Here is a 26,656-nt window from a genome sequence, read left to right on the forward strand (position 1 = left end):
GCACTTTTGTGGTCCACGTTCGGTCACTGCGTCTTGCTGAGAGGTTTCATGATTACGGCCGGTTGATGAAGTGGCTGCAAGGTCTTCAGCTCGTCGACTCGTGTGACGCTATGATGAATGGGAGACGAGGCCTGGTTATACGCAATCTTTATTCCATTATCACTTCTTGCTCATCTACTTGTCCTAACCATCCCTGCCTGTTTACGTCACACACACACACACACACACACACACATACATACACACACACACACACACACACACACAGATATATATATATATATATATATATATATATATATATATATATATATATATATATATATATATATATATATATATATATTCGATGATGTTGAAAAAACGTGAAGGAATGTCTGAAGGGGAAAATAGAAATAAAGTAATATATTTCGCAAAAAAAATGTGTTGCCCGGTTGGTGCTTCAAACTTTGGGCACCCAACAAATCCGTGTCACGCGCAATATTTATATAATATTACCGGTTTCAGAAATTAACACGGAAAAACTTGTTCCCTAATTTTAAGGCGCTACACTTTCATCACTATGATACTTTATTCATTTTCATTTAACTTGCTTTTTCACCTTGACAAAAAAGTGCAATATTCTGCAATTTTAGTGTTCTGTAAAAGGAACAAATTTTTTTTCGCTAGTAATGTATTTACATTTTATTTTGTATAAGTTCCTGTAATATTCGATTACACTACTTTGGGAGTAAATGGAGCACAAACATTTCCAGCGTATTATGACAAAGTTGGTCGACTTATAATGTGGTTTATTTTCGCAATATAGCGGTCCGGGCAAACATATAGCTGATGTATTGTTGAATAGTATGATTTGTCAGCAAAACATGCAGAAGGGGGTTTCAGAAGAATAGAATTTGTTTTAAGGTAGAAAAATATTTTTCATCTGAACAACAAACCACAAGGTAGTATGAAGCTTGCCGTTGCCTCACTTTCACTGCATAGCACGTCAGCGCTAGCGGCGGCTTTTCGGCAGCGAGTACTGCATGTCATGCAACCACTGCTTGTCACTTGTTTGAGCTTGTTTTGAAAAAGTGTCTTATCATTTTGAGTATTTGATACTCTATTATGGGAGAGCAGAAAGCCGTCTCATCGAATCGACAAAACGAAATCAGAAGGTAGCTTATGAGTAATATTGATGCACAGAACGTCAAAAAAAAAAAAAAACACCAGTCCTGCGTGGAACGCGCAGCACAGTCACACCGAAAGCTAGAAGAGCGGTGGGTTAGAGCGTTTTCTAAACATTCTTCGGGTAACTGCTACAAGCACACTGCTGGATGCCCACTATGCAATAATAAGAATTTTTGTGTAATAGGGCAACAATCACTATACTACCCTTCGTCATTTTATGAAGAAGCGTGGTATCCACTACACACTTGCTAAAATTTTGTGGAATTTTTTATGCAGGGGCTGACGGTGACGAAAAATTATGCCTGAAGTGGCTATGCGCCACAGTTTATAGGTGACCAAGAACAGGTTTTCTAAAGGGGGGAGCATTGGATGACCCGTTCGTTACGCAATTCGCATAGTGGGACGCCTGGCTGTTTTTATTTTTTCATGATCTAAAGCACTGCATTACTTATATTAACGCGATTCCTTTCCAGACACCAAGGCACCTAAGGCCAGTTTAGAAACAACTTCCATGCCCTGGCGTAGGTCAGTGGTAGCATACTGGGCTAGTACCCGGTGGACCCGGGTTCGCATCTTTGTTGTTTTTTTCATTTACCAAGTTTTTTTCCCTTTCAATGCTGGTTACGGGCAGTGGCGGCGGCGGCGGACAACTACGGCGCCGCGTGTGACCCGTGTTCTGATCGCATAACAGCTTTCTCTGTAAAAGTGACAGAAGTGCTAGTTCCATGGAACGGTGTCTTCCTACTTCGACCAATACAGCAGAGGTTATTCCGCTTCTCAGTCCCAAGGGCAGAATCATAATCCATTCGATGGTCTGCAAGACAGTATTGGGTTAGTTGTGTTTGGCTTGTGAGAATAAATGCACATGCTCTTCAGCATATAATATTACATAATTAGAGTATAGTTTACCAAAGCAGTTTTTATGCTGCTTTAGGTATATACTCAAATGCGTTGTCGCTTACGACTGGTATGCATGATTAAATGTTGTACTCTAGGTGTACACATTGGAGATTTGTTGTCATGCCCATGAAAAAGACACTTCTGTGACCATTTCAGGGGAAACTATGACATTTTCATATCCTCTTTCTTAATGGTTCGAAGGTGGTAAAAATGTTTTAATTAAAAGTCCGTCTGGTAATAGTGACGTGCTCGTGGCACTTTCAACATCGTAGGAACATTAAAAAGCGTGAATTACAAGTTTATATGACTGTCGAAAATGACAAAATGACGAATATATATATATATATATATATATATATATATATATATATATATGAAAAAGAAGGTGTCCTTGGATCCAGTGGAAAAATACGAAGAAGTGGAGGACGGGCAAAACGAAATTTTTTGTTTCAGCCAGGGTCCGGCCTTGATCAGGGAAGGCGGCTCCCCGGCTTTCCCTCATGATGATTTTTATATTTTTTTCCCTTATGAAAGCCGGTCCCCGGCTGAAACGTAAGAAAAATAAAAAGTTTTCGTTTTGCCCGTCCTCCACTTGTTCGTATATATATATATATATATATATATATTGTGAGCGCTGATTGTGTTGCTTATCATTTTCACTTTCACCTGCGCATACAAAGCACCGTGATCATCATCATCGTAGCGGCTCGCTGCTTGTTCGGTTGCTGGCTCGCGCGTCTGGGTTGACAATAAAACGGTCGCTCCTTCGTACCTGACGTCGTCTCACAAGTGGTGGAGCGTGCTGTGATTCCCAAGTCCTCGTGCACTACCGGTCACCCCTGGAGCTCCGATCAGGTCGACGGCTGTGCTTGCCAACAGTGATGGCGCAAAACGACCCACCCCCTACCGCCTTCTTCGCACCACCCGCTCAGCCTGCTGGGCCTCACCACACCGTGAGTACCTCGCAACGAGACCCTCCAGTGTTTTCTGGCCTTCGCGGTGAGGACGTAGAAGAATGGCTGGACAGTTACGACCGTACCAGTGCTTGCAATTACTGGGATGAGGCACATAAGCTGCGCTATGTACCCTTTTATCTGAAGGAGGTTGCTAAGACGTGGTATCATAACCACGAACGCGACTTTCCTGATTGGTCAGCATTCACGGTGCAGCTGCGTCAAATATTCGGCACTTCTACAGGACGCTCTGAGGTAGCTAAACAGAAGCTCGCTACCCGCATCCAGGGGCCTGACGAATCGTACACATCGTACATTGAAGACGTTCTGGCCCTCTGCCGCCGCGCCCAAAAGGACATGCCGGAGGCCGATCGTATTCGGCAAGTAATGAAAGGCATCAACTCCGTCGCCTTTAATGCTCTTGTCATGCAGAGCCCGACAACAGTTCAGGACATTATTACCACCTGCCAGCGCCTGGACGCACTTTACTCAATGCGCCTTCCACACGCCTCCTATGACACTCGTCTTACTGGCGAGCATGAGCTGCGAGCTCTAATTCGCACCATAGTGAGAGAGGAACTTCACAGCCTTGTTCCTGCCAGCGAACCGACTTCACCTGCCCGCTCACCCCCTCCTAACCTGCGGGAAATTATAAAGGACGAATTGGCGTCGATGACGAGCGTCGCACGTGCCCCGCCGCCTGTGCCCTTACATGTGCCTACGTATGCCGAAGTCGTGTCACGGCCTCCTCCACCTACTCCACCTGTAACTACGGACGTCGTATACGACCATTTGGCTGCGATGGCAGCCAAGGCACCACCACAACCACACTTCCCTGCCTGGCGCCCTACGCGCCCCGTCTGTTACTACTGTGGCATAAGAGGACATATCTCCCGCTTTTGCCGTCGGCGCCAGCAAGATGAACGACGAGGTTATTCTTCGTACGAGAGTGACCGGGCTGCGCGGTCTGACCCCTACGTTCCAGGAACCTACATTCCCTCGTCACGACGTTCGCCTTCGCCTCCTTTGTCCCACGGTGAACCTCGTTCTTCCCGCTCACCCCGCCGTCGTTCACCATCGCCCTTCCGCCGTACTACTTCGCCTTTACGTTCTGCCCTGATGCCCCTCGACAGCCACTCGGAAAACTAGCAGCTGCAGTTTTTGGAGGAGAAACTGCCTGTCGTCGAATTGTCCCAATTCCTCCTGCGCGCCCTGCAAATTTACTAACTGTTTGTGTAGAAGGCATTTCGGTTGACGCACTCGTGGACACTGGAGCAGCCATTTCGGTCATTGATCGCGAACTATGTCATCGTCTACGAAAAGTGCAAACTCCATATGTTGGTCCGGTGTTATGTGGTGCTAATGAAAATAGAATTTACCCTATTGGACAATGCACTGTTCGTGTTCTGATCGACGGAATTCGTCACCATATACAATTGGCTGTGCTTTCTTCATGTGCTCATCCGATTATATTGGGCTGGGACTTCCTGTCAGCCGCTTCCGCTGTCATTTCGTGTGGTCCGCCCGTTATTCGCATTACGGACACTGAAAATTCTAGTGCTTACGATTTTTCGTCGCCTCACCTTGTTGCAGCTGCAGACTTTGTACTGCCCCCGGCCCAAGAACGTATCCTCACCATTAGATCCAGCGATACCATTGACGGTGACGCAGTGGTTGTCCCCGATCAGCGCTGCATTTTCCGAGGAATCGCCATCGCATGTTGTCTAGTGCGGTTTTCGCGTGGTCATGCCAGTCTCACCGCCTACAACACGACAACAGAGCCACAACTACTGCCAGAGGGGTCCACTGTTGCCAGCCTTATCGACATAGCACCGGTATGTGTCGTCACTGTATCGTCTCCGCCGTCAGTCGCTAAGTGTACGCCACCAGGAGGCTCATCTAATGCGCTTAAAGCCACTTTGAGTCCATATCTCACTCCAACGCAAACTAATGACTTAATGGCCCTTTTAACAAAACACAAGACTTGTTTTGACGTTTGTTCGGATGGCTTAGGTCAAACTACGGTGACCTCTCATCACATCGCCACAGACGGTTCTCGTATTATCCGCCGTCGCCCTTACCGCGTGTCGTCTTCAGAACGCAAGGTCATCGAGGAACAAGTCAATGACATGCTCGCACGCAACGTTATCAGACCTTCCACAAGCCCTTGGTCTTCTCCTGTTGTCCTAGTTAAGAAAAGGGACGGATCAGTGCGATTTTGCGTTGATTACAGGGCACTAAACAAAATTACGCGCAAGGATGTATATCCTATGCCTCGAATTGACGATGCACTTGACACCTTACAGGGTGCAGAATATTTCTCAAGTCTCGACCTACGATCTGGGTATTGGCAGATCCCGATGCATGAGTCTGATAAAGAGAAGACAGCGTTTGCTACTCCTGATGGTCTCTTCGAATTCAATGTGATGCCTTTTGGGCTCTGCAATGCCCCAGCCACATTTGAGCGGATGATCGATACGGTGCTGCGTGGCCTAAAATGGAAGACCTGTCTTTGTTACCTGGATGACATCGTCATCTTTTCATCCAGCTTCTCGCAACACCTAGAACGTCTAGACGAGGTGCTCACATGTCTAGCCAAAGCCGGTCTCCAGCTAAATACCAAGAAGTGTCGGTTTGCGAGCCGCAGCATCAAAGTGTTAGGCCACGTTGTCAGCAAGCTTGGCATCGAACCTGATCCCGACAAAGTGGCCGCTGTGCTGCACTTTCCTAAGCCCATCACGCTCAAAGACCTTCGCAGCTTCCTCGGCTTAGCCTCTTACTTCCGCCGTTTTGTCCGTGATTTTGCCACTATCGCGGCTCCTCTTCACAAACTCCTGACCACAAGTGCATCATTTCTTTGGACATATGACTGTGAAGCTGCTTTCCAGACCCTGAAGCGATGCCTCACGTCAGGGCCAGTTCTTCGCCATTTTGATCCCACAGCCCCTACTATATTACACACTGACGCAAGTGGGCACGGAATCGGCGCTGTTCTGCTGCAGCGTGACCAGGCTTCACAAGAGCAAGTCGTGGCTTACGCGAGCCGTACTCTCTCCCCAGCGGAACGCAATTACAGCATCACTGAACAGGAATGTCTCGCTATCGTATGGTCCGTGCAAAAATTTCGCCCCTATTTGTATGGCCGCCGCTTCACGATCGTCACGGATCATCATGCGCTCTGTTGGTTGTCATCATTAAAAAACTTGTCAGGACGCCTCGGTCGTTGGGTGCTCCGACTGCAGGAGTATGACTACAGTGTCACATACCGGTCGGGCCGCAAACACCAAGATGCCGACGCTTTGTCACGCTGTCCGCTGTTGCAAAATCATGACGCATCTACCTGCTGCGCAGCACCTCCCAGCCAAGAGACCACGCAGATGACCAGTCTTAGTCCCATCGAGCCCACTGCACCGGATGACTTCCTTCAATCCGCAGACCTCACCTCGCTCCAACGTGCAGACACATACTGCCGTACAATCATCGATCGGCTCACCGGCTCATCTCGTGCTCCCAACAGCCGCTTGCGACGACAACTCACGCGTTTCAAACTTCATGACGGAACGCTACTTCGACAAACTTACCATCCTCTCGGTAGCCGATGGGTCCCGGTCATACCTCGCTCACTTCGACTCCAAGTCTTAGAAGCCTTTCATGACGACCCGACGGCTGGCCACTTGGGTTTTCATAAAACCTACGATCGCATTAAGACTCGCTGCTTCTGGCCTGGCCTCTCCACTAGTGTTTCCAGGTACGTCACTTCCTGTTCATCATGTCAGCACCGAAAACGTTCGACATCTCTTCCCGCCGGCCCTCTACAGCCTCTCCCGTGCCCATCCGCTCCCTTCGAGTTCGTCGGCATAGACTTATACGGACCCCTTCCGCTTACCGCCGCCGGTCACCGCTGGATTGTTACTGCCGTAGACCATCTTACTCGCTACGCTGAGACGGCAGCTCTTCCTACTGGAGCTGCCAGCGAAGTAGCCGACTTTGTTCTGCGTGCCATTATCCTGCGCCACGGCGCCCCTCGTGTTCTCCTGAGTGACCGTGGCAAGACATTTCTTTCTCGTGTGCTCGCTGAAGTTTTACAGGCCTCTGACACAATCCATAAGACCACCTCGGCATATCATCCGCAAACCAATGGTCTTACTGAGCGTTTTCATAGAACCTTGTCAGACATGATCTCTATGTATGTCCAACCCGATCACAAGAACTGGGACACAATACTACCTTTCGTCACGTTTGCCTATAACACTGCCATACAACGCACTACAAGTTACAGCCCGTTTTTTCTTGTGTATGGCCGTGCACCATCTTTTGTTCTAGACACCAGCTTTTTGTCCACGCCTTCTGTCCCATCTGCGTCCCTTCCGGAAGAATTCGCTGCCCGTGTCAACCACTGCCGCACAATCGCCCGCGCCAACACCTCTACCATTCAGGCCCAGCGAAAAGTTCGTTGTGATGCGACACGTCGAGTTGTGTCATTCTACCCAGGCGACGAAGTGCTCCTCTGGACACCTGTTCGCACACCCGGCCTCTGTGAAAAATTCATTCACAGATACCTGGGTCCTTACACCGTGCTTGAACGAACATCGGCCGTAAATTATCGCGTCGCGCCGGTTACTTCGGCTTCTGATCGCCGTCGTCGCGGGACCGAGATCGTCCATGTGTCTCGCCTGAAACCTTATATCCAGCGCTCATACACTTACTAAATGAACGTCTTGCAGACCGCTTTCGTGTAGGGGGGAAATAGTGTGAGCGCTGATTGTGTTGCTTATCATTTTCACTTTCACCTGCGCATACAAAGCACCGTGATCATCATCATCGTAGCGGCTCGCTGCTTGTTCGGTTGCTGGCTCGCGCGTCTGGGTTGACAATAAAACGGTCGCTCCTTCGTACCTGACGTCGTCTCACAATATATATATATATATATATATATATATATATATATATATATATATATATATATAGTGACGACCGGGTTGAGACAGCGTTCATTCTGCCCAAAGACTCAGCAGTGAACGGGCAGTCTGAGACAGCGCGGCGCTCACACCCGACGATGATTATGATAATGCATATCATATATGAGAAGGAGCGCATAACGAATGCCCAATATATATATATATATATATATATATATATATATATATATATATATATATATATATATATATATATATATATATATATATAGTCATTCATAAGGTTTCTTTACAAGTTATGTTATACTCAAAAACACCACATCTTACTGATCCACTTCTCCATTCTCCAACGTTCAGGTTTTTCTTTCATGTACTCACAAAGTATGTAATCAATTTTTAAATGAGCTGCACAAGTGATCCTTTTTTTAGTTGGTGTGCTGCATGGTACGTGACGCGTGAAATTTCTACTGCCAAAGAACGCAAAAACAAAAATGCTCGAACACAGCTTGAACCCCGCGATAGATGAGAAACTTCCTCTCTCTTTTGCATACTTCCATCTGCACGTAACACACCAGCGTGTTCACGACTCTAGGATGGATGGTGGTCGTAACTCTGAAGTTACAGGAAGGAAACTCAGAGGCAGCTATATGTGAGTGCAGTCTGGTCTCGTATAAAGGAACAAGAAGGGGAAGAAAGGAAGCGGTGGCTTCGTTGGGAGCTTCTTCTTAGGGATGCTCCTATTCTGAATTTCTTGCTCCACGTCGCACGCCTCCTCTTCGCGATATTGCTTCCGCTCTGAAATCGTGTCAGGACGCGTTGCCTCTGAAGAAGTTCCCCCTGGGATGCACACAGAAACTGAATAGGCGTTATGAGCTACACAGTGTGGATTTATTGAGCTAGATGGGTTGGTGTGCGCAAGTTTCAGGTATCTCGGGAACACCAAGAAAGCTTTTCCGGGTCAAGTACCACGTTGTTAGCGTCTGTGTAGATCAAGGCCGGCGGACAACTGAAACTGCTGTATGGGAAAGAGCTCTCGTATGATGGGCGTTCTTGAAGAATATTGCGTCGCTCGCACGCAAGCACACCGTAGTAGATTCTAGTCAAGATGGCTTTAAGGTTGTTCGTAAGACACAAGTAGACCCTTTATCTTCCATGTGCGACGTCTGATGATTATCAATTTTATTTTTCAAAGATTATTACACACAAAGCCTGATCACGATGCTCTGGCGCAAAGAGAAAAAAATCACAGGGGCCAGATGTCGTGCACAAATCGATGGCTATTCACTTGTGCATGTGGGATGATTGCCCTTTCTGCTACCATATGGCGCTGCGATGTGTCGTCATTCAACTTTGGTCACTTCGTCCCGAGAAGTTTTGGTCTGACATAACTGAAGCGGCCACCTTTGCTGCGCTGCAGGCGCGAGAAGTTTTGACATCACCAACTAAATGTGACGATGAGCATCAGAGACTACGTTCCACTATTGTTATATAAAAAAATGTAGGCCAAAAATTTTGACTGCATGGAACTTTTCCTCAGAAGTAGCAGCTGGCGGGCACGGCAAGATCTGCGTATTTCAAGCAGCCGGTCTAGGTGGCGCGCACCGTATCTTGACAGGGATTAGTACGCGCTGAACGTGCTGTGATCCCGCCGTAGACGAGGCTGACAGCACGAAGGTTGCTTCCTGTAGGGCGGTGCGGCGTCTTTTCGTTAGAGCAGCGTTAATTGCTTGATTTATATGTGTGGTTTAACGTTCGAAAACCACCATATGAATATGAAAGATGCCAATGTGGAGGGTTCCGGAAATTTTGACCACGTGGGGTTGTTTAACGTGAAGCCTACGGGTCTACAACCTTTCCGCCTCCATGGGAAATGCAGCCACCGCAGCCGGGATTTGATCCCGCGACCTGCGAGTGAGCAGCCGAGTACCTTAACCACTAGACAACCGCAGCGTGGTGATAATAATTTCTGTTAACAACCTTTGGTGAATGTCGAAAGCAAACACATCAAGAATGAAATTATAGGCAATGGTGAGAGTTTCACTCCGGACAGTCGACAGTGTGTGTGCCTACAGACAGGGAGCGAAATGAAAGGATTGCAAATAGATAAAGATGTCAAAGTAACTCCGTGTCGTCGCTGTCTTCGCCAACAGTATGCACTGAAGACTACGTAGAGGTGCACAGCCCGGCAGACTACGTAGCTTAGCCTGCCTTACCTTTCAACCTTTCGATTGGTAAGGTTGTTATTCTCGCACATGAGACAGTGCGTATGCGATAGGCACAACCACGCGCTTGAGCTCTCGTGATGGGAAGTTTGCTGTGAAGTAAATATGGCGTGCCGGGTATCACTATATGTAGTATTCTAGCAACTGCTCTACATACCCTGAATAGAGGAAACAGAGCTGCAAAGAGCAGCCTACGCGACTTCAAGGCGTTTTGGGTACCGCAGTGGCCTGGCTGGCTCTATTCTCCACAGTGAGCTAACAAGGTGCAAATGAGCATGTCGATTAGTGCAAAAGGAAGAAGGAGCACCGAAACGCATTAGCGCAGTTATTTCTCTCGGCTTCTTTATATGGCGTAACGAATGAGTCGAAGCGACTTAGAGGTTACTCTCGCTTCCCAATAGACGCTCCTCGAAGGCTGAGAGAGAGAGAGAGAGCAACGGCCACGTCAACGCATAAAGGTGCAAGCCGTTTCGACTCTCAGCGTGGGGGAAAATGACGTGCCGCGGTGCGCGAATTTTATAAATAGACCTTTACGCCTGCGCCGCCCACGTCCACCACAGGAGAAACCAAGAAAAGAGCCCGCCTCTGACGACTGCTGGTGCTTCCTGTAAACAAAACAACAAGTGGGTGCGTCAGACACATGCGACACAAAAATAAAAAGAAAAGAGCCCGAAATGCGCGACAAGAAGAGGCACTCATTCTTACTTTGAAAAACAAGGTTAGTGCTTAAAACTTCTAATGATATGTTCGAGGGCCCGCTATATTTCCGGTAGCCAGCTCAAGCTGCTTCAAGTCAGCTCCATACACGAGTATGAAATTAGGTAGACTTGTGTATATAACCCCATTGACGCGCCTATGTACTACCTATATATGGAATGTTCTTCTTTTTCTGCATGCATATTTGGTAGAGTTGGCCTCACCAATGACGGCACGTATTTCTCATTGGATGTTTTCTTCATATAAAAAACAAAGAGAGCGAAAGAGAATAGAATGTGCAGGAAACTAAGCAAGTTGCATGTTCGGTTAGCTACACTGCGCTGAAAAAAGGAATGAAGGGGTGAAAAGATAGATAGAAAAAAAGTCAGAGACCAGATCACGCACACACATGCGAGAGTATTGAGCGGGACAGGGTAAGCAACGATTTCGAAAACAAAATTGTTTTTTTATTTTTGTACAAATTGAAATCTGCAGCCTTTTCTGAACCAGAATCGATAATGTGTTTGTCCTAGTGCGACTTTTTTCTGCCTAAAAGTCACATATTTCGAAACCTGTGCAGCGGCCGGCTTCACCCCTTTAAGGTACGCTACACCTGGGCACACGTAGGCAGCTAAAAACGCGCCAAAATAAAGGGAACTAAATTTGTGACAAGTTTGCTGGGATTGATATTTGGTCTGGCAGCAAGTGGTTTATCTCCCTTCTCAATGTTTTGCCGCAGGTAAAAGTTAATTGCGAGCGTATTTTTTTATTTGCATACACATGTTGTTTGCGGGTGTTGCGCGCATTCGCAGAGTAACGAAGTATTATGGTTTAGCCATTACAATAAATAGAGGCCGCTTATAGGACATGCGGAAGGCTGTTTGGTTCACATATTTCCACAGGGCATCAACAGATACCGATCAAACCTATGGCCTTTGCCCGAAAGACGCTTATGCTTGGTGCGAATTCAACAAATCCCACTTCAATGTTGAACCATGCGTTCACAAAGAACGCCTTTCGGCAACTGTTCTCTAGGCTGTTAAGCCTATTTATAAGCAAATTGCTAATCCCGAATAACTTGCGTAACGCCTCGATGGGAAATCTCGAAACCCTAACGATTTGATTGATATGTATGGTTTAACGTCCCCAAACCACCATATGATTATGAGAGACGCCGTAGTGGAGGGCTCCGGAAATTTCGACCACCTGGGGTTCTTTAACGTGCACCCAAATCTGAGCACACGGGCCTACAACATTTCCGCCTCCATCGGAAATGTAGCCGCCGCAGCCGGGATTCGAACCCGCGACCTGTGGGTCAGCAGCCGAGTACCTTAGCCACTAGACCACCGCGGCGGGGCTCGAAACCCTAACGAGTCGTTCAACTAGTCGTGTGGGAGTGCGCTTCAAGAAACGTGTTTATCGCACACCTACTACTGAAAATATGCAGTCTTGATGTTGTAATCATCTTTGGTAACGGCAATATAGCTGGTATGAATGTGCCTAACTTGTTTGGAATTTTGCCAGGTCGCTACACAGTGCAGAGCCTACGCGCACTTGACCTGCGTAGACAGCACTTCGCTGACAGGGCTGCGATGCAAGCGACAAAGGAGGCCCGCCAGGCCAGACGCCTAAACTCAAAAAGAAAAAAGAAGTAACATTGGTGATCACTATATGGCTAGTGCCTATTAAAAATGTCCTTCTTTTGTTGTATTTTTGAAATAAAGCGTACGTTCCACTTTTCACGTGATTATCTCAAAACGTGCTTTTTTTGTACTTATGTACCTTTTTCTCAGCAACCATGAACAGTACCTAGAAACATAAATTCCAGCCATAATTTAGAGAACCTGCTGCTGAATATACTGAAGCAGAATTATTTTTTTTGTGAGGAAGTACTTTCTTTCACACGATATCTAACACCGATTGACGGGTGTTAATTAGGTACTGCAAGTGAAAAAAAATTACAAACATTAGCATTACATGTTTAGCATTACATGTTTCAGAGATATTTCTGAGACATTAGCATAACATGTTTCAGAGATATTTCTGCTTCGATAAAAACAGGAATGACTTATGATCACAATGATAGTAAAATATTTATCATAACCTTTAAGGTTATGGAGAAAAAGGTACGTAAAGTTGGAATAAAATACAGGGTGGGTATAGGGCTTACCCTGTTACTTAAAATTTCCAGGCTGTTGCAAAGACCGCTAGAGATTGAACACTTTTGTACAACTTTAATTGCCTTCTATGCCATCGAGGCATACGCACATGCCAATCGTGCGGGAATCGAAGCAGCCTGAAATGATCCCGAGTCCAATCACGTCGTGAATGCCATCGAGTGTACACCGGTGTGCTTATCTCCTTGCAGGATTTATAGGCTGCATTACCAAAGAGTTTAAATAGTCTTACAATGCTTTATTTTATACAACTCACAGGACATTACAGAAGCCGAACTTCAAGTATGAGAAATTAAGTATGACCAGAACACCGACCATATTATCGTTCTTACAGTTAAACTGTCTGGTCGTACTTTGCGAGGATAAATGACATTTTGGCAAGTAAAAAAAATAATCTGGATGCTTTACCGAGAGCAGCTCAAAGTACAGCACTCAATGGCGGCACCTGTCAAGAAGATTGCAGCGCATATGGTATGTACTGCACGAGGCGAATAATCTCTCACACATCTGTTGCGCTAAAATTTTACTGCTGCTTGATATCTGTCAAACATGAAGGCATGAAATTATGAACGCAAGAGCACAGTTTGTCCACCCTCGATGGTAGCAGTAGAAAAACATACGTACAAACCTAGGTGCGTGGGTAGTCAAGATATATACATATATAGGTGCTTCTTTTTTCAGAAAGACGAAATATCTTATGTTATGCCTTGCAGCCGCATTTTGAATTATTTAAACTAGGAAGGGAGAAAACATCTTTTTTACAAATGTTTTTGCTGATTCAGTGAAGTCCTATTTTGCATGTTTGTTTTTCAAAAATAATAAATGAAGCTGCCCGAATTTCGCCACATTTGGATTCGTTGCGGATTTCTCTGCTGGGTCAAAATACGTACTGCTGCTAATAATTTCGAAACCACGTACACCACCTGGGCCGTTGTCACCTCCGTAATACTCTCCCTGCATGAAAAGGTGCTGAAGCCGCTTAAAACAGAGCCCTGATACGTCCGTGATGCCGCTACCGATCAGTGGTATTCTGTAAGCTGGCGCAACGTTTTCTTCAAAAAACTCCTTGAAACGATGGGTGGACAAAAATAGTTACAGATGACAGTCTTTTCCACAGACTCTATGTGTCAATCTATATATACCGGGTGGATGCCAACTTCGCAAATAAACCGCTTTCCTATCCGTGGCGAGGCGTGTAGCTATTCAGCAAGTTTTTAAAGATATGATTCATGACATTCAGTGACATTTGGAGAAGTTCTGAACTCTAATGAAGTTTCCGCCCAACCAGCGGGATCATTTGTCATCACTGCTGGTAACTCGAGCTTCCCGTTAGTTTGCAGTGCTTAAGCTTGTCTAGACCAGAAGCAAATGGCCCCCGATGCTGCTGTTGTCAACGATATGTGTACGCTGCAGGGCACTGTGATCGATTGTGTTGTACTTCCCCTTATCTAGGACAGATCCATGTTGCATAATTTTTCTCTTCTTCAAATAATTGTTTTAGTTTGTACTCACAGTCACGTTTGTGTGTTTGGCGCCAAGCAACACCCTACGTGCACAAAAGACGATGAACACTTTTGCGAATTTTTTAGCTTCTTTGTTAAGGCAACATCAGGAGTATCGAGCTAAACTTACTCTCGTGCAATCTCTGCACTTCACTTCAGAGACGCCCTAGACATGAGACTCACCAAAAATGCATGCGTGCACAACTTTAAATACTTTGTTTCTTCCGCTCTATTTGCTTTACCATTTAGGACAGCTACAGCTCACGTCACAAACTGTGCAACCATTCAGTATCGCAAGGAGCAGATGTACCCTTAGGGTAATCTAAGTCTTGTTATAGCCACACGGGCCTTGGTACAAGGCACTTCCGCACGGGCTCGTAATGTACGGGTCGCCGTCGATATCGCAGTGAACGACCAGCGGAAGTTGTAGAGGAAACGCGATTGTGCAACTCGCATCACCGATGAAAAGCTCAAAACACACTCCGAGTCAGAACCTGTTTGCGAAAAAGATCGATTGGCGCCATGCACTTTCAATTTTGTCGTGAAAAGGAGGGAAAAAAAGACTGCTTTCTCATAGGCGTTCATGACAGTGTGCCTAATGGCTGAAACCTTTCTTCAGGAGCGCCACTCAGAGAACTCGACGAAGTTTGTACACGAAAAAAAAAAAAACCTGAACGTGCCAACACATTGCTGACATAGAAGAGGTGGCAGTGAAAATCTGGAGGTGTGCACCCAACTCTTTTGGTTTGCCTTGCGGCCACTTGTATGCCCAACTTTTTCAACACGTCGTGTTGTCTCACTCCTCGAATGCCACGCACTTATTTCACTGGTGTAGCTAGAGGGTTTTTTTATTTAAAGCAACCTCCGCCACCGTGCGGAAACATCTATAGGTGTTATGTGTATACAGAAAAAGACAACAGATATAGTTGGAAGGCGTTTACCCTAAAAGAACGTAGGTGAGCAAAAACGCACATACGGAAGTGATCAAAACAACTGACACGCTGATAATATGGTAGTCAATGTTTGGGTTGCCCTTATCTGTTTTTTTTTGTGTCCGTCTCGGCACGCCAACCCTCTTGAAACATATGTGTAAGCACACTCACACATACACACTTACGAGCATACACAAAGGGCCCCTCCCTTGAAAATGATTGCCGGCAATGCCCCTCATCATAGACGGAGAGTACGGTAGAGGGGCTAGGTAAGCAGAGCACCCCCCCCCCCCCCACCTTCCCCTGGTTCAAAATATTAAGGGCTTTGCCTAGGCTCTCATTCACTCTCAATCGACTGTTGACCTGCAGTGAACTGTTGACCTGTGGTCTTGCCGCTATTTGACAGTGAATTATTCATGGCCACTCCTTTTCTTTTCAGGCTATTAAAATTCCATTATGAGACGGTGAAGAGTAGGCAGTTTGGGGCCATGGTCGCACTATGAGTAAAGTGACAAGATAAAAAACATTGCAAAATTAAGGACGACAATCTTTTTTGGGCTACTTCAACTCAAAAATTTTGGTCTACCTGCCTTTCTGTCTGACTGTCTGCCTGTACAATTGTCTGTTTGTGTGCCGTAACGGCACCAAGCGATACACCAGAAGGCCAAGCCCATCCGCAGCGCCCACCAATATTGCTCAAGTTTCAGCGTTCATACTTGTGCGATGGTAAATTCAAAAGCAAATATTGCGCATATCTTAGGCACGATAAAAACATGTCAATGTTTTGTGTGTGGCTTTATACTAGAGAAGGCACATATAAGCAATTCTAAGGACCGTTAATGACAGTGCAACGTGGTGCGCAAAAAGGCAAGCGTTTCCAACGCTTTGCTAACACGACACGGTGGTGGCACCTGCCCGCCGCTTTGCGTTACACACATTATCGCCTCCGAGACAGGCGCGCACGCCTTCCTTCGTTTTCGAAGATAACCGCCAGATAGCGCTCGTGTCTAATGTGCCTCGATGCGTTTGTTCACCTTCGCTGCATGGATTAAGACTCTAACGCAGCGTTTCCAGAATACAATTCACAGATTTTCTCGCGGAGAACCTCAAATAAACGTTCTGTTCCCTCTCTCCACACGCAAGACTATCGTCTTTCGACGACATTTGCAGTGAAACATGCAGATACGAGGCCGAATGTGTGCATGGCTCTTGTGCAAAATAAGTATGGTATTTACGCGTGCGCATAAAAAAAACAAGAATTTCTTTGTATAAAAACATCAGTCTATTGCCTCCTTAACACTTTTGACCTTTTACTTATATATATATATATATAATTGTTAGACTGACTACGCCCACTGCAAGACAAAGACCCCTCTCATGCCTCGTCAGTCAGCTTGGTCCTGTGCTTGTTGCGGCCAATTTATAACCGCGAACTTTCTATTCTCCTCGGCCCACCACCTATAATGACCGGCGGTATATTATGATCCTTATGACCAGTGATATATATATATATATATATATATATATATATATATATATAATGCCAAGGAATGTATAGGGGAAGTTATTAGAAGCAATGTAATGTAAATGGGATGAAAGAAAAGTGGGTGAAGAAATAACTTGCTGTGAGCAGGACTCGAACCTACGACCTTCGAATAAAGCGTTCGATGCTCTAACCACTGAGCTATCGCGGCGGTTATCCCGCCAGCCACTTTATTGGGTTTGTGTGTGAATTTAAACGTGGGGGTGTCAGTCAGCGCCACCTGTATATATATATATATATATATATATATATATATATATATATATATATATATATATATATATATATATATATATATATATATATATATATATATGGGAAACTAGTGTATACTTAAGGGCTCGTTTTTTTCGTGTTTACACATTAATAATGAGATCTAACAGACAATAATGCCAAGGAAGGTATAGGGGAAGGTATTAGGCCAATTGTAATGTAAATGAGAAGAAAGAAAAGTGGGTGAAAAGATAACTTCCCGTGGGCAGGATCCTGCCCATGGTCCTGCCCACGGCAAGTTGTCTTTCCACCCACTTTACTTTCTTCTCATTTACATTACAATTGGCCTAATACCTTCCCCTATACCTTCCTTGGCATTATTGTCTGTTAGATCTCATTATAATATATATATATATATATATATATATATATATATATATATATATATATATTATATATATGAGGGGTGTATCAATATATGTAGTGAAAAGGAAAAGCATGTCGGGTGCCTCACCCTCTCCGGGATTATGAAAGCCCTCCACTATGTTTCTCACTGAGGCCACAAACTGCGGTGTTCCGCTTTCAAACCTCAGGCTTATAGCAGGAAGAGGCCAAGAGACTATGTTAACCACCGCAGAAAGTTAATAGTGAAAGTTCCTTTTTAATCTGCAGTATCGCAGTGATCTAAGGCAAATGACAATAGACGAATGGAACACCCTGTTCACTCAAAAATTCGCCCATTTATTTTGCGCTTTGCACAGGCTACGTTGTATACTCATTCAGGGGTATATGATCTACGAGTGTGAGCCGGCGTGAACTTTGACTGCGGATAGTTCTAACCGTAAGACTTACGTGTTTATAGATGTCTTCGAGAAGGCAGATCACCAAAACGCCTTTGTCTTTTATAGGAAGTCATTAGGGCTTATCAAATTTCAGTAGATGCCTTGATATTGACTGAAATAGACAAGATTGTGACATAGCTCGGATGTATACTTTAACACAGTATTTTTCTTTTAAATCTATTGTACACGAGAACACAATCAGCAGCAGTACTTTCTAGTGTTCTACAAACATACGCAGCATTGTTTGTACACGTTCACAATAAGAGTGATCGAAGTCAACATGGTTTCGTTGGCAGCAGAGAGCTTCCGACGAATTTTTTTTTTGCTTGTTGATCGCACTTATTTTTTTGAAGTCCTTTACTGACGGTAGTGCATTACAGAAGTCTTGGTGGACCTCGGCATAAAACGATATCGTGTTAAAATAAAGTTCATTAACCGCAAGTGGACAATATCTTCTGGGCATCTTATTTCGTACGCAAAATGTATTTGGCCCTTGTAAGTGCTATAACAAGGAATTCGCTGTCAGCATTCGCGGTTGTGCGGCGGTGCCTACAGTGTGTGTGTGCGATAATAACATTGTATCGGTCGCCGCCAGCGGTTCACTGAGGATCAGATAAACTACATGCCAAACGACGGGCGTTGTCATGTGTGGATAGCGGCGGGATGGCAGTGAGCACGTCCGGGCTATGGGAAAGAGTGGTGGGGAGGAAGCAAAGAGGTCTGCCCAAGCGCTTCAAGGAGTAGCTGTAATCTATCTTGGAAGTATTAGTTCATGTGTTGGCAAGGAATAACCTATCTTGCCCTATCTTCGGAATTTTCCAATGGGGACTGCAAACGTTTTGGGACCCCAAAAATGATGCAGGCAGAGTCAGTGCTCACGCGCAATACTCAGACAACGTTTCAGCTTTCCATCGAGCACGCTATTCAAAAATAGCAAGGAGCCATGAAGCTTGCCCCGAAAAACATGGCGATGCCCACCGAAACGATGGCTGTTGACCTAGAGCTATCTGTTCTCATTTATGAATAACTGAAGGTGTGATAAATAATAAATGCTGGTTCCGCCAATCACATTGTTCCACTTCTTTAAACAATATGTTGCCGCAACAAGCCCATATTTCTGAATATTGATTCTCAGAGAGCTCATAAGCCGAACGTCACTGGAGATTCACAGTTTGATTGTACTGGCTAATTACGGCAAGTATATTGGACTTACCGATTTGATGTTGATTACAAGATAATTTATTTCAGGTAAACATAATAGAAATCTCACTTTTAGGGATAGCACGTAATGGATGCGAATTCTCGTGTCAAGCGTTAAGTATTCATGGTAGTGCGTCCTTCGGGCCTGCCTCCAGCGACATTCCCAGCTGTCTCAAGCGACAACCATCGTACCTCCGTATCGTGGATGGTACAGCTGACATATCCTATAGACGTGAGAGGCAAAAACGAATTCGGGATAAGCGAATCGTGTAGAAAAATGGCTTTAACTCCACTAACGTAAAACGATGGAATGGGCGAAGCATGCCATGTTTTAGGAGATATTTTTTTTATGAGACACTAGTGATGCCGAGCTTGACCAGTCATGTAGGGTATGGTGTTCCTGCTTCACTGACGTGTTCGGAAAAATACTTCAAAATCAGCTTAAGTGTGTTATGATTCCACTGACGTCGTCGGCTTTTTGTTTAGCTAAGCATTGCCTTTCTCATGGTTAATGGACCAGTGGGAAGTAGTGGTATTTAAGGAATTTCCGTAGCGGCATATTGTGGTATTGTCGGTAATGACCTTGCTGATAATACTGCCAGATCCGCCCACGCACACGCCCAGACAACCCCAATTTCATTGTCGAGAACCGACGCTGCAAGGGGCCTTCACTCGTTCGCTAACACCATGACGGAAACTTGGCTGAGTGACCCCAGTGTCAGGAACCGCCGCCTACACAAATTGGACCCATCGAGAAAGCTTAAAGTTATATCGGACCTCTCCCGCCAGGATGCAACTTTACTGTGCCGCCTGTGGTTAGGAGTAGCTTTTACAAAGGCGTACTCCTTTCGCATAGGAATGGCGGATAGCTCCAGATGTGAATCGTGCGACACTGACGAGACAATAGAACATCTACTGTGTTCATGCGAACGTTTTGCGAGCGAACGCAACTTGCTACGCGAAACGTTAGAGACACTAGACAGTAGACCTTTTTCCGAAGAGAAGATACTTGCCTCATGGCTCTACGCGTCACTGGCCAGCAAAGCGACGCGGGCATTGCTAAGTTTTCTAAAGACGACCGGACTACGCGACCGCTTATAAGCGTGCAATGGACAAGGTCACATCTACGCACACGTTGCCCTTCACTTCTCTCTCTCTTCTCCTTTAATCCCCTCACCCCTTCCCCCAGTGCAGGGTAGAAAACCGGACGTGCGTCTGGCTGACCTCCCTGCTTTTCATTTCTTCCCTTCCTCCTCCTCCTCCTCCGTGGCGCATACTAGTGCATGATGAACCACAACACACCGTAACGACCATGGACACCGATAAGTCGAAATCCTGAAGTGCTTCGCTCCTAAAAGCAGCCTTTGTCCAACAATGTAGCAAATTGGGATAATTGGTACATGCCCATCAGAATCAGCACAGAAAAAAAAGGAACACTAGAACACAAGAATGTGCATTTGTTTGCGCTTCCATGTTCCCTTTTTTAGTGCTGATTGTGATGAGTATGCCCAACAAGATTGCTGCTTGTGCTAGTTGGTATTACATCATTATCGAGTAAATATATTTGCAGGGCCCTTTCTACCTTCGAACCTTCTGTACACCAAGAGTAGCTGAGCTTTATAAAAGATTATGTGTTTTTTCTTCTTGTGAAAGGCGTTCAATTTCTTCATGTTGCACTGTTCATTGCGCCAGTGTTGTGAAAGGCCGATATTCGCGCTCATCAACTGTCATGTAGATGTGTTAGCCTTACCCGCATGACTTCTTGCTTTTTAAACTAATGAGTGTGCGAGCGTTTATTATAATTTATGGTGCTTATGAAAATGCATTATATTCGCTTCACTAGTGGTAGAAAATGTGACTACTTTTCTTGTTCGTTGAACGAATTTATAGCTTTCTCAAAAGTCTTGCACGATAAAAATCTGTGCCTGTATATAATTAGCACTTTCGAAACTTAAATATACTAAAACTTGAGTTGTGCATATTTCAGATAATATGTGTGTTCATTTCATTATTTGCAAATGACCATTTTCAGTCGCACGCTGCTACATATAGTTATGCGCCGTAAAGTGTTTCGTTGGGATCCATTAGCATTATTGTTCGGCCTCAAGACGTGCTTCTGAGTGTTTAACAAATTCATTTCGCATGAAACTCCGTGTGCTCAGATTTGGGCGCACGTTAAAGAACCCCAGGTGGTCGAAATTTCCGGAGCCCTCCACTAGGGCGTCTCTCATAATCATATGGTGGTTTTGGGACGTTAAACCCCACAAATCAATCAATCAATCAATTTCGCATGAAACTTAAAAACTTCTTTTTTCACTCGTGTGGTTGCGTTTGCAAACCTACACTGTGGACATGAATCCGAATATACAATTACATAAATTCTTTTCGGCTGTAATACTGTCTCGTTCATGGCGGATCTCCATGGCTTGATACGCTGATGACACAGATCTAGTTTTCAGAAACAGAGAAAATCGATGTAGACAGAAATTCGAAAGAAAGCATCAGAGGAGAGTTCCTTCAATTGTGTGTGTGTGTGTGTGTGTGTGTGTGTGTGTGTGTGTGTGTGTGTGTGTGTGTGTGTGTGTGTGTGTGTGTGAGTGTGTGTGTGTGTGTGTGTGTGTGTGTTTTGCATCGCTGGCACTATCACAATACGATCATCATCGGGGACCTTGTAAACGACAGCTCAAGTTGACGACGTGCGACAATGTTAAGGACTAAGCAGGGATTGTACTTCAAAAGGAAACGATTCTGACCCAGCACCTTTATCTTCAGTCAGAAGTGACAATGCTTGACTTGGAGCTTCTTATTTCCTGCCGTCATATAACCTACAACCCACCTATAACGTCGTCACATAAATGAGAAAGATCGAATTTCTTTATCGCCTATTTTGTTGTTTGTATGACTTGAATTTAAATGCGCTGCCGCACACGGTCCTCTCTTTCGCGACGCCGGTGAAACGAGAAACAGACGCACATTTCTGTTGTCCCTTCAGATCAGAACAGTTCTTTTGGTTCGTGTTTTTGTGATTCCCCGCTAGAAGTTTTCCACGACACTCGGCAGGCTCAAACTGCGTTGTTTCTTTTTGTTTTTTTTGCGTTATTTAATAGTGGAGCGCCGTGTCGCAACAGCGTGTCTTGTTGTAGACCGTGCTAGAAAGACGACGAAATCAGAAAAATGTTCCCAGCGGGAAACAACACGCGGGAAACAGGTTGCACGCTGCACGTTTCAGCCCAAACAATGAACGTTGCGGATGTTCGTTGCAAGCCTCACTTCACTTTTTCCTTGCAATATTTAGTAGATTCGTGACTGGAAACGTGGAGTCTTGAGTTGATGCAACCGAGGTCCTGATCAGTTTGTCGTTGTAGATTCATTTACTTTGTTTTAAAAAGTGTAGAAAAACGTGCACGGTAATCACCACTTTTTAACGAGAATTTCATTTTGAAATTTCTGGTGTTCTTTACTTTGCCAAACGTAAGGTACCGATAGTGCTGATATAATATGCAAAACTTAAACTAAATGCTCTAATGAAATGAGTTATTCTTGTTAGCGAACGAAAGCTTCCTTTAATGCGGCACTTATACGTGCCGAAAAAGCGAAACGATTCTCAAGCACTCCAATCTGGGAAAGTGCGGGTTATTTTTCCACCTTTGTGTTTCTGTAGCGTGCTTTTAAGTTTTTTTAATAGTGTTCTTGCATTAAGCCTTCTTCTAAGTGCACCACTGGTGGTCGGTAGTCGACGTTTTTGTATTTGCGCCATCGACGCACTCCGCTGTAAATCACCTTTGACTGAAGCTTGTTGTCAAAATAAACTTACGCTTGTATACAATAGTAGTTATAAAATATATGATCGCAATACGTCAGCAGGTCAGGCTCTGCGTCAACACTTCGCCAGATGGGTTTCGGTACCGTCGGTTGTTAACGCCTGCTGTTGTGCATCGTGGGTCATACAATTCATTCGCATATATATAATGAATGCTCGCCCCAGCAATCGTATACTTGTTGGTTCTTTGTAGCTTGGTTGGACATAGTTTCTTGAGGCTGAGATGGTCAGAAAAAAAGTATGTTTCACCTATTTTTCATTCGCTCTCCTCACCACGCGACATGGGCACGTACACCATATACCAGAATCACCAGGCTTTATGTTATATAACCCATGCTTATTTATCTAGTAAGTCCAGTAATGACAAACTGTGCACGACAGCAGGCAAAAAGGAAGAGCCACGCCCGGGAAAGTGGAATGGGACGAGCAGTCCAAAAAATTACGGCATATTCACGGTGTGAATGATGATGAATGGGCGAAGCTCCGGAGGGATTCATCGGTAAACTGTGAATCTTCCATGTAATTCGCCCAGTCGATCATCATGTAAAGACGTGAGAAACGCTGTGTGTGTATATACACAAATCAACTTTTATTTGTTCTTAGACGATGGATGGCTCGCGATGTCCCTTGCCTCGCGCGCTCGCACATCGGGATTCTGTCTGCGAGCGCGCGCTGCTGCCGCCTTGCGCTCTCTCCGCTGTGCAGCCTTATCCATCCGGCGACTCCGAGCACGCGCCAACAGCGAACGGATTTTATTACAACGCTCCCCCTAGCGTACGTCGCCGCACTAAATCGAACGATTGCCTTCAACCAATGACACGCGCCATATGTGACATCATTCCTATTTTATAAGATCTCGCGTCTTTCATCAACTACAAGTACCGCTTTCTAGTTTATAACATCTTGCATCTTTTCATCATCAGCTACAAGTACCACCATCTAGTAAACACTACAAGAACCAAACGAGAGGTGGCTACATACAGGGGACGGTACCGCCATCTAGTGAACACTACAAGAACTAAACTAGAGGTGGCTACATACAGGCTACAGGGGACGCACAGCCCACGCCCTAAGGAGCTTCGCCCCTAAAAGTAGGAGGGGTTGACAAAGAAAATTTATCTCCGCAGAGCTCTTTAGGTACTCCAGTCGTAATTTGTCATCTGCTTACTTATATTTTGTATTATTTCTTGCTCTCTGAAATGCCAGTAAGCCAACTCCCGTGAACACCTCCTCTTGAGCGCCGCTTTTAGGCACCCAATTTGTGCGTTGAGCAGCGTCACCATCGGCGTTACTCATAGAGCAAACGAGGACGTAAGAGAATGATTGCATAGTGCAGCAGAGAACGAAAAAGGGCAATACAAGGAGAGCGCGAAGAGAAGTGAACGAGAGAGGCGAAATGAAAGGTTCAGCAGCGGCCACCCGTGGTGCCACAGCAGTTCTTGCTTTTTGGTGATTCCAAACAGATTTTTTTCACTGTATTTCCAAAAAGATATGAACTCGGTGCAGGAAATATAGATGCGAAGCAGTTCTTTGCTTACTGTGGGTACTTTGAGTATCTATCTATCTATCTATCTATCTATCTATCTATCTATCTATCTATCTATCTATCTATCTATCTATCTATCTATCTACTGTCTGTCTGCCTGTCTGTGTCTGTCTGTCTGTATGTGTGTATGTATGTATGTATGTATGTATGTATGTATGTATGTATGTATGTATGTATGTATGTATGTATGTATGTATGTATGTATGTATGTATGTATGTATGTATGTATGTATGTATGTGTATGTATGTATGTATGTATGTATGTATGTATGGATGTATGTATGTATGTATGTATGTATGTATGTATGTATGTATGTATGTATGTATGTATGTATGCGTCTAGGTGCTTACGTGATCCCCCTCTTATTTTGGAGTTTTGAGGTACGAGAGACGAGATGGTGGCGGCAAGCCCGTGCCGAGGGGAAAGAGTTTATTCGGGAGGCAGCCGCAGGTGGAGTCGCCGCTGCAGCGTCCAGCCAGGGCATGAACTAGGCCGTTCTGAAATTCCTTTTGGCTGGCGCATCACCATCTACGCGGCTGACTTCTTCATCAGCACGACAGCTAGCCAAGACTGGCGTGACGCTACTTAGCACTTTCCTTAGCGCATTGCAAGATATCAGAAGTATATACAAAAGAAAAACTAAGTGAGAGCGAATCTATGTACATCAATGGCAGACATAAACGTTCGTAAAGATGTCCGAGTCGTGATCTTAAAGGAGCACTGACATCAAATTTCAAGATCAAGATGGGCCCACCATTCGATCCCTTGGTCTGCATAGGTCTCCTTTGCCGAATTCAAATGGTATATGTCGCGTGGAAGTTACTTTATTTCGATATCAAACAGCGTAGAAAAGCTAAGGGGAAGAAAAAAAGGCAGCATAACCCCGGGGTGAATGATAGAGAGTGGGGCGAAGCATCCGTCCGTCCATGCATCCGTCTGTGTGACCATCCGTGCGTCCATCCACCAATCCGTGCGTGCGCCTGTGCATGCGTCCATCCCTTTGTCCGCCCATCCGTCCGTGCAGCCATCCGTGCGTTCGTCCATGCATCTGTCTGTGTGCACGTTCGTCCATCTAGTCAACACTCCAAGTACCACCATCTCGCATATTTTCATCATATATTCCACATATAGAAGCACCACCATCAGCGGACATTCCAAGAACTAAACGAGAGGTGGCACAAGCACACTTTCTTACGGCTTGCGCTTCGTGTCTACTTCCCACCTTTAACCACCTCGAGTGCATGGTATATACTAGTTCACTATATTCTTGGCATTGCGGCTCAACGCTCGCTAAACCTTTCTAAAACCAAGGAGAATACGCCCAGCGAGTATAACGTAGCAACCCTTTCTTGTCAGATAGTGTTCAATGTACATGCCGATGACTGCTAATGGAGAATGAGATACTGGACAAATCGGCTTTTGGTGACCCGCATGCTGCGAATTTTTATTGTTCAACAACGCACAGGAGAAATCTCCCCCCGGGACCACCTTGCAGGTCATACCGCAAGACATGTTACGTACTACTACTGGGAACGAACGGGTGCCGCTTTGAGGAGCTTCCCCCCTAAAACAGAAAATGACTGCCCTGCGACATCGACACTAGTGCTACGTCTTCGTTGTGATACATTCTACAAATACCATCCTGAGTGATGTTACAATAGTAAAAATGACGTCGATGATCTGAGTGTGTTTGGAGCTGACTTCCGGCCATGTTCTCATTGATGGCTCTCTTTGTTATGTTGAAGCGTGCATGCCATGCATAGGGTCCTATCGACTGATTTGACGTGTGCTCCACAGCTTGAGTACGATGATTCAGAGTGACAATACGTACCAGAATGTCGGGGAACCACTGATCAGTGAGAACCTGCACGCCGAAAAGCGGTAAAAACGTAAATTGCGTGGCGTTTGATGCCTTTCCAAACCGCGAACCTCAACGCATCCAGTGGGTTGACTTGGTACGAGTCGATGGACAGATGGACTGGACGCCTGTGAAGAACAGCCACATTTGCTCGCTTCACTT

The 26,656-nt window shown here is 45.3% G+C and overlaps 1 non-coding gene across 1 annotated transcript; it reads right to left on the reverse strand.

Moving 5' to 3' along the window:
• Window positions 1-17,092: 17,092 nt before the first annotated feature.
• On the reverse strand, window positions 17,093-17,165 carry TRNAK-CUU (transfer RNA lysine (anticodon CUU)). The gene has a single exon. It is a non-coding gene; the product is annotated as a tRNA-Lys (tRNA).
• Between the last annotated feature and the right edge of the window lie 9,491 nt (window positions 17,166-26,656).

This window comes from Rhipicephalus microplus, unplaced genomic scaffold, assembly GCF_043290135.1.
Source record: "Rhipicephalus microplus isolate Deutch F79 unplaced genomic scaffold, USDA_Rmic scaffold_18, whole genome shotgun sequence".
In the NCBI taxonomy this organism is placed as follows: domain Eukaryota; kingdom Metazoa; phylum Arthropoda; class Arachnida; order Ixodida; family Ixodidae; genus Rhipicephalus; species Rhipicephalus microplus.